Source organism: Dermacentor variabilis, chromosome 5 (genome assembly GCF_050947875.1).
Source record: "Dermacentor variabilis isolate Ectoservices chromosome 5, ASM5094787v1, whole genome shotgun sequence".
NCBI classification, from domain to species: domain Eukaryota; kingdom Metazoa; phylum Arthropoda; class Arachnida; order Ixodida; family Ixodidae; genus Dermacentor; species Dermacentor variabilis.
The window spans coordinates 1,866,948-1,880,640 of NC_134572.1; the positions used below are offsets into that span (position 1 = coordinate 1,866,948).

A 13,693-nucleotide genomic window follows, 5' to 3' on the forward strand; every position below is an offset into this window, starting at 1 on the left:
TCGTCCTTGAAAGTCACCGCCCACAGATGGTTCATCTGATATGCACCCAGCGCAACCACTTCCGGCATGAGAGACAGCCGTGTAAGAGCATCTCGAAAATGTTGCACTCTATAAGGCCTCGCCTTAACGTCACCATGTCAAACAACCATATGCAGAACGGACGCACCTGTTGGCAGCGTGGGTAAAATCATTTGGTACTCCTGACCTGGTTTTTCAGTTCACCTGATACCGCGGCCCAAAAGGGTCGCTTAAGCCGCTCGTGAAGAGCCCGAAATTCCGCGTCCGCTCACCTCGGTGGCTGAAGAGGAAGTGCTCAGCCATGAGTTCGATGCTTCAAAGCGGGACAAAAGCGCCTCTAGTGAATGCGGTGTTACCTGAGAAACGTGCCGTAGAAAGTTATACTGCGGCGTATATCGGTAATTAGGAGCATGTAAATTACAGAAGTCGCAGATAAACGAGTAGCGAAGTACGTTTCCGCTACATTTCTTCTGCGCTTGACGCACACGCAGAGCCATCTTGCGGCAAATACAGAAGACTCCCTCTTCACAATCTACGGCACTGCCCCGAAAGGCGGCGCGCCACTCGACCGCTTCTCCCCTTCGTCTCGTTTGAGCGCATTGGGGCCGTGCAGGTACCGGTGCGAAGATGCCCTGTTAGATACGGGACCTTTTCCTGAGCCTCCTTCCAGTTCACCAGACCACATCGAATCGCGTCACAGCTAATTAAGGAGCGCAGAAGCACATCTACCACGTTCCCGAGGCGCGGCACGTCCAAACAAGTTGGCGTCCCCCACCTCGTGCGCCGCATCTGGAGCTATTCACTGCTTGACACTTCCCGAAAGTGTAGCGAGAGCCTGGAACGGTTCCATGTAATGTGGGTCCCGAGGCAAGACGGCTGTAATGCACCGTGAAGCCCTGGCACCAATCCCCCCATCCGCCTTTGTGAAGGCAGTTGTAGACCGTGATGGCAATACCGCGGACAAATAATCCCTCGGACAATTGGAGCCCAAGGAGTAACCCTCTGAGCCGAATGTGACGTACACTCGCACGGGCGCCTACCACTTGCCGAAAATGACGACACCTGAGCAGGCTCGCCGATTGGCCGAACGTGACTTTGAGACACCGAAGGGGTTAAACACCAGAGACCGGGAGCAGCAAGGGAGCATTCCTTCATTGATCTCTTTCGAGCTTCTTGCCACGGGCAGCAGCGTCCGAGTTGCTGCCGGCCCGTAATGACTTTATGACTGATCATTTCTTCGTACTCTCACTGTAACTAATGTAAACAAACATCCACTTTTCATCTCACAAAGTCCTCCTCAACCTCGGCCAACTCCCGCACCCAACGGCAAGGTCCAAAATCTGGGGGACAGCAATTGGGATTGTCCTCCAGATCCAACAACTAGTGGCAGCGCTAAGGATGAACCTTCGTCGAAAGAAATCCTGACGAACTAAGGAACTGGGAACAGCGAAGAAGAGCGAGCTTTGACCCAGAGATTCCTGAGGAACCGGGAACAGCGGACCAATGAACCAGATGGCAGGGTGCTGCAACCGTAAGTGAGCGTGTGGTTTTTTTTCCCCTTGGATTCGCCAGACTTCAAATGTTTAGTTTGTTTTGATAGTTCTAGGAATCGGGAATTTGTTGCATATTGTGTGTTTGCACAAATTAAGGAAAACAGTTCTAACCACCAGTCGGGGCAGCTGCCATGGATCTTAGAAGTTTGACGAGGTTAGACTTGTTGGTGTGCGACGATTTGGGAGTTGAAGCAAACGAACAGATGAAAAAGCCAGCTATCATAAAGGCGATTCAAGATAGTGGCAATGATGACGAAAGCATTGAGATTGCTTGGGAGGTGATAGAAGAACCACGGAGGCGTGAGCGTCGTGAACGTAAGCGTGAGAGTCACGAACGCAAGCAAAAGCACGAGAAAGAGAAGGCAGCATTGGAAAAACAGATACAATACTTTGAGCTGTTAAAGGCACAAAGGCAACGGCTGTCTGAAAATTCGATAGGTGGTACAGAGCAAAAATGTGAGGAAGAATCTGGAGGATTTTCGCCAAAAGCCGACGAGAAGAGTAGTGCCCGTGAGATTGGCTGCACCTTCATAGGTGAAGGGAAAAGGCAAGCTGCTAACGATGCCTTAGTGGCAACAGAGGCCGTTAAAGGCCGTAGTGAGAGCGACGAGGTGCTGTGCCAACAGAGCACTGTAGAGACCGCTAGGCCAGCTGTGAATGAATTGGCACAGTCACCGCGCGTGTGCGTCGCAGGTAATGTTAACGAGTTAGTTACCGAAGTACAGAGTACCGCTGACCCGACAGACGCGAGCACCCATGTCGAGAAAACTGTCGAGTTGGATCCTCGTGCCGAAGTGCAGTGCCATCTGGACGATGCAGTTGAGGGCAGCTCTCAGGATTGCGAGCAGCGTAGCTCAAGAGAAAACTGCATTGTTCAGGGATCGGGGCAGCTCTCCGCCAGCCTAGGTAAACAAGCGAGAGCAGGTTTAAATGAAAATCAATCAGACTGCGCGGGAGGAGACAGATCCGGGCCGACGAGATATGTGCCGGCCAGCACGAGGCGCCAGAGGACGGCATGGAAGTGAGTGCGAGGAAAAAGTGCCCTAAAAAGAAGCGCCGTAAAGATCAGAATGCGATGAGTAATGTAACGCCGCAAAAGACGGCGACAAACGCAAGAAGGCAGAGCGCGAAGAAAAGAAGGGTGCGGTTGTCGTTGACGACGTGTGCGCATCAAGCACGTTTTAGCCACCGGTCCAAAGGAGGCCGTGAAGCATGTTCTGCACGGACGCGGACAAAGGGCACGGGGCCGTTATGTTCCTCGTCGTTCCGTCGTTCTTTCCGGAGTGCAGCATGTAGTGCGAAGGAGCGCAAGGTGGCAAGACGAGACGAGGTGGTAGGGAGTCGCGTCGCGGTCAGTCGAGTTAGTAATGAAAGCGTGGCGCCAGGACGCAAACTGGCCAGAAACTGTAACGTGTTGAAGGAGCTGCTCATGTGTCGGCCTTTTGTTGTTCCAGGCTAGCCAGAATAGCTTTCGAACCGCGAGCACCTCGGTTACGGCTCAAAAGTACGAGTCAGTCGTAAGCGTTTGGAACGGGAGGCCAAGAGAGCTTCCGTAGAAGTAGAAAGTGTTGTTTTGTTTTATTTTTGAGCATCAGGTAATTTTCGCGATTTGAGAATAAAATTTTTTTGAACACGTAAGGTGTGAGCTTTCTTTATGTTTTCGGTTGAGAAGCTCCGAGGTTTGAAAGAGGTGTTTTATGCAAACATTTAGTCTCGCGAGGAGTTAATGAGTAGATAGGCTTTCTTTTGTGCGTGCGTGCGTGTGTGTGTGTGTGTGTGCGAGCGTGCGTGCGTGCGTGTGTGTGTGTGTGTGTGTGTGTGTGTGTGTGTGTGTGTGTGTGTGTGTGTGTGTGTGTGTGTGTGTGTGTGTGTGTGTGTGTGTGTGTGTATGTGCGCGTGTGTGTGCGTGTGTGTGCGTGTGTGTGTGTGTGTGAGAGAGAGAGAGAGAGAGAGAGAGAGAGAGAGAGAGAGAGAGAGAGAGTAACCTGAAGGTCAAGGTTATCGTTGAGAGGCCTATGGTAACGCGCGTATGTATTGTTAACCTTTTTTTATAAGTGCTTTTTTTCTCGAAATTTCTAAGGTTAGGCGCGTAGATTTTCAGTTATTGCATCATTTGCACTGAGAAGAACACTTAGGTCCATTAGCGCTTGTCCTTTGTGGACGGAAGGAAGCAGGTTTATGAGTGGGTTGTTCGTACATGCTGAGGGCGGCCGTATTCTGACGTCCTTAATGTGCGTGCTTGGAACTAGTTATTAGAATATGCATTTTCTATCGGTTCTACGGAGTGCGTAAGTTACGCAAGTGTAGTTGTTCGTTTAAGGTACGTGTCCTGTAGGGACTAGAGAAAGACACGTGAGTAAGCGTGATGGAACGTTTGCGTGCGACGCAAGTACGTGTTCGGAATAGGGACCACAAAGCTAGCGCGCTTGTGATGACGTACTTGTAGAGTTGACCGGACTGTTCAGTGGCCCCAATACGTGCGATAAGTACGCCACTGCGATAGGTTGGAAACGTGCTGTTCGTGTAGTTAGGCCACTTAAGTTATGTTCGGCTGTTTTCATTTTTTGTTTGCAACGACAGCGGCCCTTTGTTTTGCAACAACAATGTCACTCCGGCCTTGTCGGCATTCGGGGAGAAATGGATAGCAGTTTATAAAGGTGATTGGAACTACTTTATCAAAATTGGGGAAAGAAAAGATCAGGGTTCGTTTTGACTAAGTAATAGCCTGGCGAGTCAAGGGCGAAGAGCCTGCGCTTACACGTGGTGCAGCGCTGTGTTTTGTTAGCTTGACGCACGTTCTCCAGGGCCCAGGATCCCGAAGTCCGTCACACGAGGCTCGACACCAGTACCCTACATGTTCTTTCAGCGTTCCTCATGGCCAGCGAATTGATTTCACCGGCCATTCCGAACTTCCGGGGCGAGGAGGAGCTGTTAGATACGGGACCTTTTCCTGAGCCTCCTTCGAGTTCACCAGACCACGTCGAATCGCGTCACACCTAATTGGGAGCGCAGAAGCTCATCTACCACGTTCCCGAGGCGCGGCACATCCAAACAAGTTGGCGTCCCCCACCTCGTGCGCCGCATCTGGAGCTATTCACTGCTTGACTCTTCCCGAAAGTGTAGCGCGAGCCTGGCACGGTTCCAGGTAATGTGGGTCCCGAGGCAAGACGGCTGTAATGCACCGCGAAGGTCTGGCAGCGTCGCCCCCACCTGGCTATTGTGACGGCACATTGCAAGTCAGCAAGGCAAGACCGCAGGGAGAAGTAAGCCCTCGGACAATTGGGGGCCCAAGGAGTGACCCTCTGAGCCGAATGTGACGTACACTAGCACGAGCGCCTACCATTGGCCGAAAATGACGACACCTGAGCGGGCTCGCCGATTGGCCGAAAATGATGCCACCTGAGCGGGCTCGCCGATTGGCCGCACGTGACGTGACTTCGAGACACCGAAGGGATTAAAAGCCAGAGACCGGGAGCAGCAAGGGAGCATTCCTTCATTCATCTGTTTCGAGCTTCTTGCCACGGGCCGCAGCGTCCGAGTTGGTGCCGGCCTGTAATGACTTTATTACTGTTAATTTCTTTGTACTCTCACTGTAAATAATGTAAATCAACCTCCAGTTTTCATCTCAAAGTCCTCCTCAACCTCGGCCAACTCCCGCACCCAACGGCAAGGTCCAAAATCTGGGGGACAGCAATTGGGATTGTCCTCCAGATGCAACAGCCCCAATATCCTTGCGTTTAATAAGTTTTCTCGCTATCTCCCTTTCCAACTTCCAGCGTGCGTCACTGGAAGCCTCGTGTTTAGGCGACGCGCCTCCTCTTTCCGCTCACAGCGCGATTCCTAGGTGCAGCGTCCGATGCGAGACGCCTCTGACGTGATCGTTGCGCCGTAGTGCGTCTGGTGGGAAAGCATCCCCTGCGATGTGTGCCATGCTACTGGCGAGGAGTAATGCGTCTGCGTGCTGCTCCCAAGCGAGATAGAGGACGATCCCATCGAGGCGTCAGCCCCATGATCGCGTCCGCCTTCATGGCGCGTCGCGGCCCGGCTGTCCGTGCCGATCACGACGTTTGGCTCGCGTAGATCGTTTCTCCTTCCGAGACACCGAGTTCTTTGGTTCGTTCAGCCTGCTCAGGCACACGTTTCGTCTGTGTCTCAAGACCATGCCGGACGCATGAGTGGGCGGTGCGAACGGGACGCGATAACGCTATCGCATTCCACTCTTGAAGGCGAAGCTTAAGCGTCCTCCATTTTTTTTATTACTCCCGATAGCCTTTCAAAGTGATGCCGTTCGGTTTATCTAATGCGCCGGTCACATTTGAACGAATGATGGACGCTCCCCTACATGGTTTCAACTGCTCCATCTGCCTCTGTTTCCTGGACAACACACCTCAAACGCCTATCGACGATTCTATCTGTTTCTCGTCAGGCGGCGCTACAACTAAATTCGTCTAAGTGCCAACTCAGTTGTGAAATTTCCGTGCTCGGGCACCTCGCGGATTCTTCTGGTGTACGGCCTGATAACGATAAAATACGGGCAGTGAAGAACTTTCCCGTACCAACATGTTCAAAGACGTTCGCAGCTTCTAGGGCCTTTGCTACCACTTCCGCCGGTTTGTGCGAAATTTTGCGGACGTTGCGCGGCCGCTTAGTCAGCTCATCAAGAAAGACGCTGCCTTCATTTGGGGCCCTGAGCAAGCTGGAGCTTTCACCGAGCTGATTCATCTGCTTACTTCCCCGCCCATTCTCGCTCACTTTGATGCGTCAGCTCCAACAGAAGTCCATACCTATGCCAGTGGCCACGGTATTGGAGCTATCTTGGCACAGAAACAACAAGGGCGAGAACGTGTTATTACGCCAGCCGCCTTCATTCCCCTGCTGAGCACAAGTATTCTATCACCGAACGTGAGTGTCTGGCTCTCGTTTGGGCAGTGGGCAAATTCCGCCACTATTTGTACGGCGGGAAATTCACAGTCATCACTGATCACCACGCTCTGTGTTGGCTTTTGTCCCTGAAAGATCCATCAAGGCGCCTTGAGCGCTGGACTCTGCGCTTTCAAGAATACAACTATTGAGTTTTATACAAAACCGGCCGGTTACATGAAGATGCCGACTGCTTGTCGCGCCATCCTGCCGACGCACCTGACGTTTCTGCGACCGGCATCCCTGTCACCATTTTCTGTCTGGCTGCTTATCGCGACATTGGAGCGGAACAACGCCGGGACGCCTTCTTACAAGACCTTATTCAACGGCTCACTTCAACGACGCCCGATCCTTTCCTTCGAATGTTTGAACTTCACGATGGCATATTGTACCGCTCTAACATGCGGCCGGACGGCCCTGACTGTTCTTTCTGCCTGAGCATCTGCGTAGGACTCTTCTCGCCCAGCTTCATGATGTACCGACTGCCGGTCACCTTGACGTGTCACGGACTTATGACCGCGTTCGTCGGCGCTTCTTTTGGCCTGCTCTATACCTTGACGTCTGCCGTTATATCGCTGCGCATGACCTTTATCAACGACGCAAAAAGCTGGCCACACACCCTGCTGGCCGCGTTCAACCACTTGACGTACCATCGGAACCATTCTTCCGTGTACGTGTTGCTCTTTTAGGCCCTTTTCCTACGTCTGCTTCGGGAAACAAGTGGATCGCTGTAGCCTCAGACTACGCCAACCGATATGCAATCACACGGACTATTCTGACAAGCTGTGCAACCGATGTCGCTTTCTTCCTACTAAAGAACGTCAGTTCACCGCGGTTCCCCTCGACAGCTCCTCACCGACCAAGGCCGCTACTTTCTTTCGAAAGTTCTCAATTACATTCTACACTCGTGCGCGACTAAACACAAACTTGCTACTGCTTACCATCCACAAACGAACAGTACGACTGAGCGTCTTAAGCGAACCCTTCCTGACATGCTGTCCATGTATGTCTCCACTGACCATCACGACTGGGACGTTGCGTTGTCGTTCGTTACTTTCGCCTATAATTCGTCTCCTCATGACACCGCAGGCTTGCCTCCATTATTCCTCTTGTTCGGCCGTGACCCTACGCTGCCTTCCGACACCATTCCGCCTGCTAGTCTGAATTTCGCCCGTGAAGCTATATTCAAAGCACACGAAGCGCGCCATACTGTCCGACGTCGATTTGGGGAGTCGCAGGAGAATCAGCGGCGCTCATACGACGCCAGCCATCGTGACGTCCAATGCAGACCAGGCGGCCTGGCTCTCCTTTGGTGACCGTCACGACGCGCTGCCCTCTCGGAGAAGTTACTTTCACGCTACTCTGGCCCTTACAGTAACTGACGTCACGTACGAAATCGCCCCTCTTGAGCCAACCATGGCTCAGAACCGTTCCGACGTGGTCCACGTCGCGCGTCTTGAGTTGCATCACTTGCCCGCCTCCTAACCAGCACCGCGCCGGTGCTTCAGCCACCGGGGGTCATGTGTGCGAAGATGTTTTCATCTTGGTGGGAAGAAGACAACGCTCTGGACTTCGCGCGCTGTCTATACTATCTTTTCAGCTGCTACAATTACTGTAAATATCTTGTAAATATACGTCCGACTGTTTTAACCCCGTAGCAATACTGATGAGGTTGCACTTGTAGATTGAGAATTTAATATAGAAACATGGAGTGCTACCATTCATCCTGAATGACATACCGACAGGCACATGCTGCAAAGATGTAAACGTGGCAAGTTGCGGCGCGTTTACAACTGGCGTAAATAAATACGGAGTCAAGTGCCATTCGTGCCCAACTCCTCGCGCGCCAAGAGTCTCAAAGGACGAGTGGTAGTGCGTTCGGCTATTGCGCTGGGGAACCCAGGCTGAACTGCTTACATTGTACACATTTCATTTTTAACTGAAGGGGTCCCCGACATAGCCTGAAATAGCGCAGGCGCGAGTGGCTGGAAAAAGGCTAACGATGCTTCGCATTACACAAGTTCTCAAATAAACGAGAGGATATAGCCACGAAGATAAGCGCCGTGAATCGCTTCGCTGTTGCCACAGGCGTGTCTAATGGTGCGCGTCTTTGCAGGATAAGGACGCGGCGCTACTCTAGCCGATGCCGATCGGCACTGAGGCCTCCGTGGCGCGCGTGCTGAATTTCACCTCACGTGCATTTTTAGTGGAGCGTCCCTCGGCGACTGCACGAAGCTGGCTCATTTCACTTGAGAGAACGTAACCACGCACGTGCGGAGTAAGCGAGAATAAGAATAGAAAGAGGAACGCCCAACGTACGAGCCCATCGAGATTTCTCCGCGCGCGTGCGCTACCGAGATAGGGAACCAATGTTAGCAGATGCTTCACGCATGAGCAATTTGCGGTAGGAGGGAGGGCAAACATATTACTGCAGAAATGTCGCTAGTTCTCAGCTCATATCAGAAAGCTGCGCATGCTAGTTCAAGGACCTGTGAAAGAATCCAAGATATGAGTGCTTCACGCTGGGGAACAAGGTATCTAAATCGATTCCTATGTTTCCGATTTCCACCATCATGGCCCGAAGCATATCAACTGCTCATTGTGACCACAGAAGGATCTAGGGCACTGCAGCTTGTAAACTTTGTTGTGCCAAACATTGTACTTACTAGAAGGCTCTGCAAGTATGTGCCCGTATTAACTAAAGAGCTCTTACGCTACTATCCGTAAGGGCAAATGCTGGCCAATGCTGCGGATCGACCTATTATTACCGAAAGTGGTCGACCAATGGGAAAAATGAACTTACGAACGAACACCTTCCTGATATCAACCCCAGATTTATGTTCACCCGCGGCATATTTCATGTGCATATTTTGGTCAACTGGGGACGCGCTGCACGTTCAGAACGCTTGATTACTAACGGCAGCACTCTGAGAAGCAAAGAACAATGTTAAACTAGTCTGATGTGTTCGTGTTGTTCCTGGGGCAAGAAAATCAAATAAATAAAACTAGCCGGCGCCATCACTGGAGGCCAATATACTATTAGTATCTATAGAAAGGATATGTCGCGAAGAAGGGAACATAACAACGGTGGCACTTCGGGGCTTATGCCCAGGTTGAAGAGATTCTGCTGGTGCTCTCCACGTGTAGCGAGCAACTTCGGAAGCCGTCGCTCGCATGTCGTCCTCGTATACGGCAGGCATATATCGCGTCAGCCGGAAATTGAACGTCCGCGCGAGGAGTCCGCGCGCAGGGCTGGAGTATCTGTCTTGAGAGATGCGACAGCGCTCGCCCGGCCCGGCTAGCTGGTCCGTCCAAATTCCGTGCACTGACTGTGTCAACATGGCGTCTGGCAAAGCTTGCGAAGGTCATAGTCTATACGCAACACTGTATCTATAGTAATAAGGAATAGCCACGTCTCTACACAGATATTCGACATCACGACGCCATGTGAACATACAGGATGCGTTTTAAACACTATCCCATTGTATTTACTGATTTCAGTCGAGCACCTTTGAAAATCCAAGTTGCTCGACTCGAAATCCAAGCGTAACGGGGCAATATTTATGCAGTCCCTTTTTGACGTCAGTAAGATTCTTGCTCGATACAGCCGCTATTCGTTCTGATCGCACCCTTCGCCGCAGCCATCGCAGAGAACATTGCTCTTTTCTTTGTCCATGCCGGCACCGGGCGGACGTCGCAAGGTGCCAACGGCGGGCGGGCGAACGGTCGCAGTAAGCTCACTTTCACGAGACGACGATGCACAGTGCATCGTCCCACGTTGCAAGCACATTTGTGCAAATTGCAAGCGCACGGCGCTTCCAATGAATTTGCACTGCGGTTTTCAAGGCCTGTCGTCCCGATAACTGCATTTTCTTGTGCCTGCTCTTGAGAAAGGCCACCTGCTTGTGCGAGGATGGCCGCATTCATGGCATCAGGTAGTATACGAAGTAGAAAACGGGGTTTCCCCTAGCCGAACGCAGAACTTATTAACTGTATGCTCGGAATTTTATTTCATCCATAGCTGCGCGCCAACACGCCAAAAGTGGGTTACTAAATACAGCTCTGTCGCCTGATGAGCCCAAATTAGCGTCCCAAATATTATGACAAAGGGTATACATATGCACCGTATCATATCCTAATTAATAGTTTGATTGCGCAGAAAGAAGATGAACTCACTGGTACGCTGCTCTCTCAGTGAAAGAGCCCGAGTACGGTTTCCTAGGGCTCAGACTGCTCGGTGCGCGCAGAGTCCGGTGGAGCCACGACGAGGGTCGAAAAGCGGCCTGATGACGACACGTTCAACACGACGTTCGTGGGCAAAGCACGCACAGATTGACAAAGTGAATACAGGGCAGAGATTTTAGTTGCGGTCACGGCAGCATGAATCAGACTGCACACACACTCAAAAAGGCGTCAACTAAAATTTTATAAAAATGTAGCTAGCAAAATTTCAGGAACCTAATGTATGTAGCACGCGAACTGTGTGACATGCCTTACGGTGCAAGCTGTGAAAGTAATCAGTAGCAGAATAACCAAAGGAATTCATTGGCCTACACGGTGGCAGAATACTCTCCTTAACCGCTTGTTCCGCGGTTGAGTTTTTTAAACGTTTACGGTTTGCATAAATAACATGTATGCACGCACGTTTAATATTCAGTTGAGCGCGGAATGTATAGTTTATGATGGCGACTTGCGAATGCGTGCCTCCTCCGTGTGTGGGGCCTGCGCGGTGGAAGGTCAGTTTATTGGCACGTCCAGTGCGCAATGGGAAGAATCGCTCAAGTTGCTGCTGGCATTGCCTTTCTTATATTACATTACATTCCTCGATCGCAAGCGCTTAGTTTGCCGAAAAAAAAAATACATTTTTTAAAGCAGCCTGATTTTGTCGTTGGGACCAGCCTGTCCCGCATGAAAGAAATGTATTAGCGCTATTGTGTTCCATAAACGACTCAGTAGGTATTTTTAGCTTTTACGATACGTATACCATATACCTGCAAATCTCCCAAATGTTTTGTGAAGTTTACTACGAAATTCGACTCGTTTTGCAATTTTGCAAATGTAGCGTGAAACTTTACGAATTCTGCTCGAGAAAAAAGTTTTGCTTGTCCGTCACCGAATCTTCGTTTTGAATTCTGATGTTGAGAAGACGCAAGAAATATACTTCCTTCCAGCAAGTTTATACAGACATGCAAGTGCCTGAAGCAGGCGAAACGGCAACGCGAATAATTTATATTTAAAACAGCGCCAAAAAACCGCGACAATGGAGGGCGCAGGACAGCACTCGCCCTGTATCCTCCTTTGTCCGTGTTTTTGGCGCTGTTTTAGATATGAATGATCCGTACCAACTAACGTGTTCACGCGAAGCAAGAATATTCCGACAACACAATGCGGCAGTCTTACGACATCTGTCGACGTTGAGCAATACTGTTCCATGATACCTGCAATGAAAAATTCAACAGTCGTGCTCGAAAGAGTGGGTTCCTTCTGCCTTCAGGCTATAAGATTGTATGAAGCCAGAGGAGAGCCCGTGCAAACAGGAACGTGATCAAAGGAAAACGGCGGCGATCATGAAAGCACACAAGTTTCGATATTTACAAATGTTTCGAAATAACAAAGGCAATCGAAAGAATCATTCAAAGATATGCAATCTTCATCGCTTTCTTCTCGCTCTCGACCGCGGCATGATATCGCCGCATCAGGTGTCTCGAATAGCGAGTGCGTCATCCTCGTGAAACGTGATCTGACACTCGGTTTCGTGCTTCTTACTCTACGCTGTCATCAGTTCTTTCTGTAGAAAAATTGTTCGCTATAATACTTATTCCGAGAATCGATTCCTGTCGACGAATTTGGCCAGGTGGGCGTATACCTCACTCTGGATTTGTGCAAATAGCGGCACAGCTGCTTCACGATTACTCGTTGCCTTCGCTTAATGCATAACGCAATATGTCGTTGCTGAGCAGTTCCTGTTGTAATGTGCGCCATGCAGCTGCTCATTTCTCCAAGATATGAACACGATAAAGTATTAACGCCACCAGTGCGAGACCCCACATTATGTAGCGCTTTCAATCGAAAATCGTTGACAGTTGCGAGCATAAAAACAAATATTGCAGAAAATGACTACTGACGGTCTATTACCTTGAAAGAAAGCGAGTTCGTGAGACGTCAACGCGGATTTGGAGCTACACTAAAGACAAGCACTAAATTAGCGTATACAGATAAATTATTTATTCAACACTACATTTTAGCTAGTTGGTCGGTTAATAGAAGTGAAAATGAAGGCAGAGCTACTACGTTCCGTGTTTCGCGCGAGACAACCAGCGCGGGCACGTCAGCGTGATGTCACGGATTTAGGAACATTACAGCGGAAGCTGTATATGGCTAGTTTCGAGTGGATCGGTGTCCGTAGACAAAAAACCGTGAGCCCATTCCGAAGATAGTGCATTACCGGGCCGACCGGTAATGTACTACCGGAGGTGAAGCAGGCTTCAAGCATTCCACCAACTTGCAAAAAAACAAATTAAATATTTAGGTCCAAATACAACCTGCGTCAGATATTAAGCTGATAAGAACAGATACTACACGTTGACCCGCGTCGGCCATGTCTACGTTCGCACTGCTCTCTCTTTGCCGGCGTTCCAAGCGCTAGCGTATCTCCTTCCGCTCTCCCGTGGTGGCGGTCCCGTCGAAACGTCACGTGTGTCTAGCTTCCTCTGGTTCATCGGGGCGGCAGTCCAGTCGTCCACGCGAATGTATATGAGAATCGCGGTAAATGAGTCCGCACCTATGTTCAAAATCCTGTGTCACTTCTGTGTCGTGTGCTAAACAACTTCGCTGGTCATCCACATTCACAGAGTAGAGTGGCTGACGATTTTCTTGTGTTGAATTCCAATGGCGGAGTCGGAGTAGCCGACGGACTCCGCGAGCGAGCACTCGACTCTGGCGTAGAGCAACGCCTCCAAATCCGCGAGTGGAACAATCTGCGCCGCCGGAGCTAGGCGGAAGCGGAACTTCTATCGCCGAGTTACCCTGGTTGCGTGTTGTCATTTCCCTCCGCTGTTTGCTCCCAGCACCGCCGCACCGGTCATTTGTCTCTTCAGCGCCGTTCACCTGTTGTATTTTTAAAAGTGCGGAATGGATATCTCGCCAAGCGTGTACCAGCTATCGCTTCCTCGCGAGTCGTGACCGGTGGCGCTTCCCAGCAG

The 13,693-nt window shown here is 50.7% G+C and overlaps 1 non-coding gene across 1 annotated transcript; it reads right to left on the bottom strand.

The window, feature by feature from the left end:
* Window positions 1-12,902: 12,902 nt before the first annotated feature.
* Window positions 12,903-13,091, bottom strand: LOC142583845 (U2 spliceosomal RNA). Its single transcript, XR_012828675.1, has one exon. It is a non-coding gene; the product is annotated as a U2 spliceosomal RNA (small nuclear RNA).
* Between the last annotated feature and the right edge of the window lie 602 nt (window positions 13,092-13,693).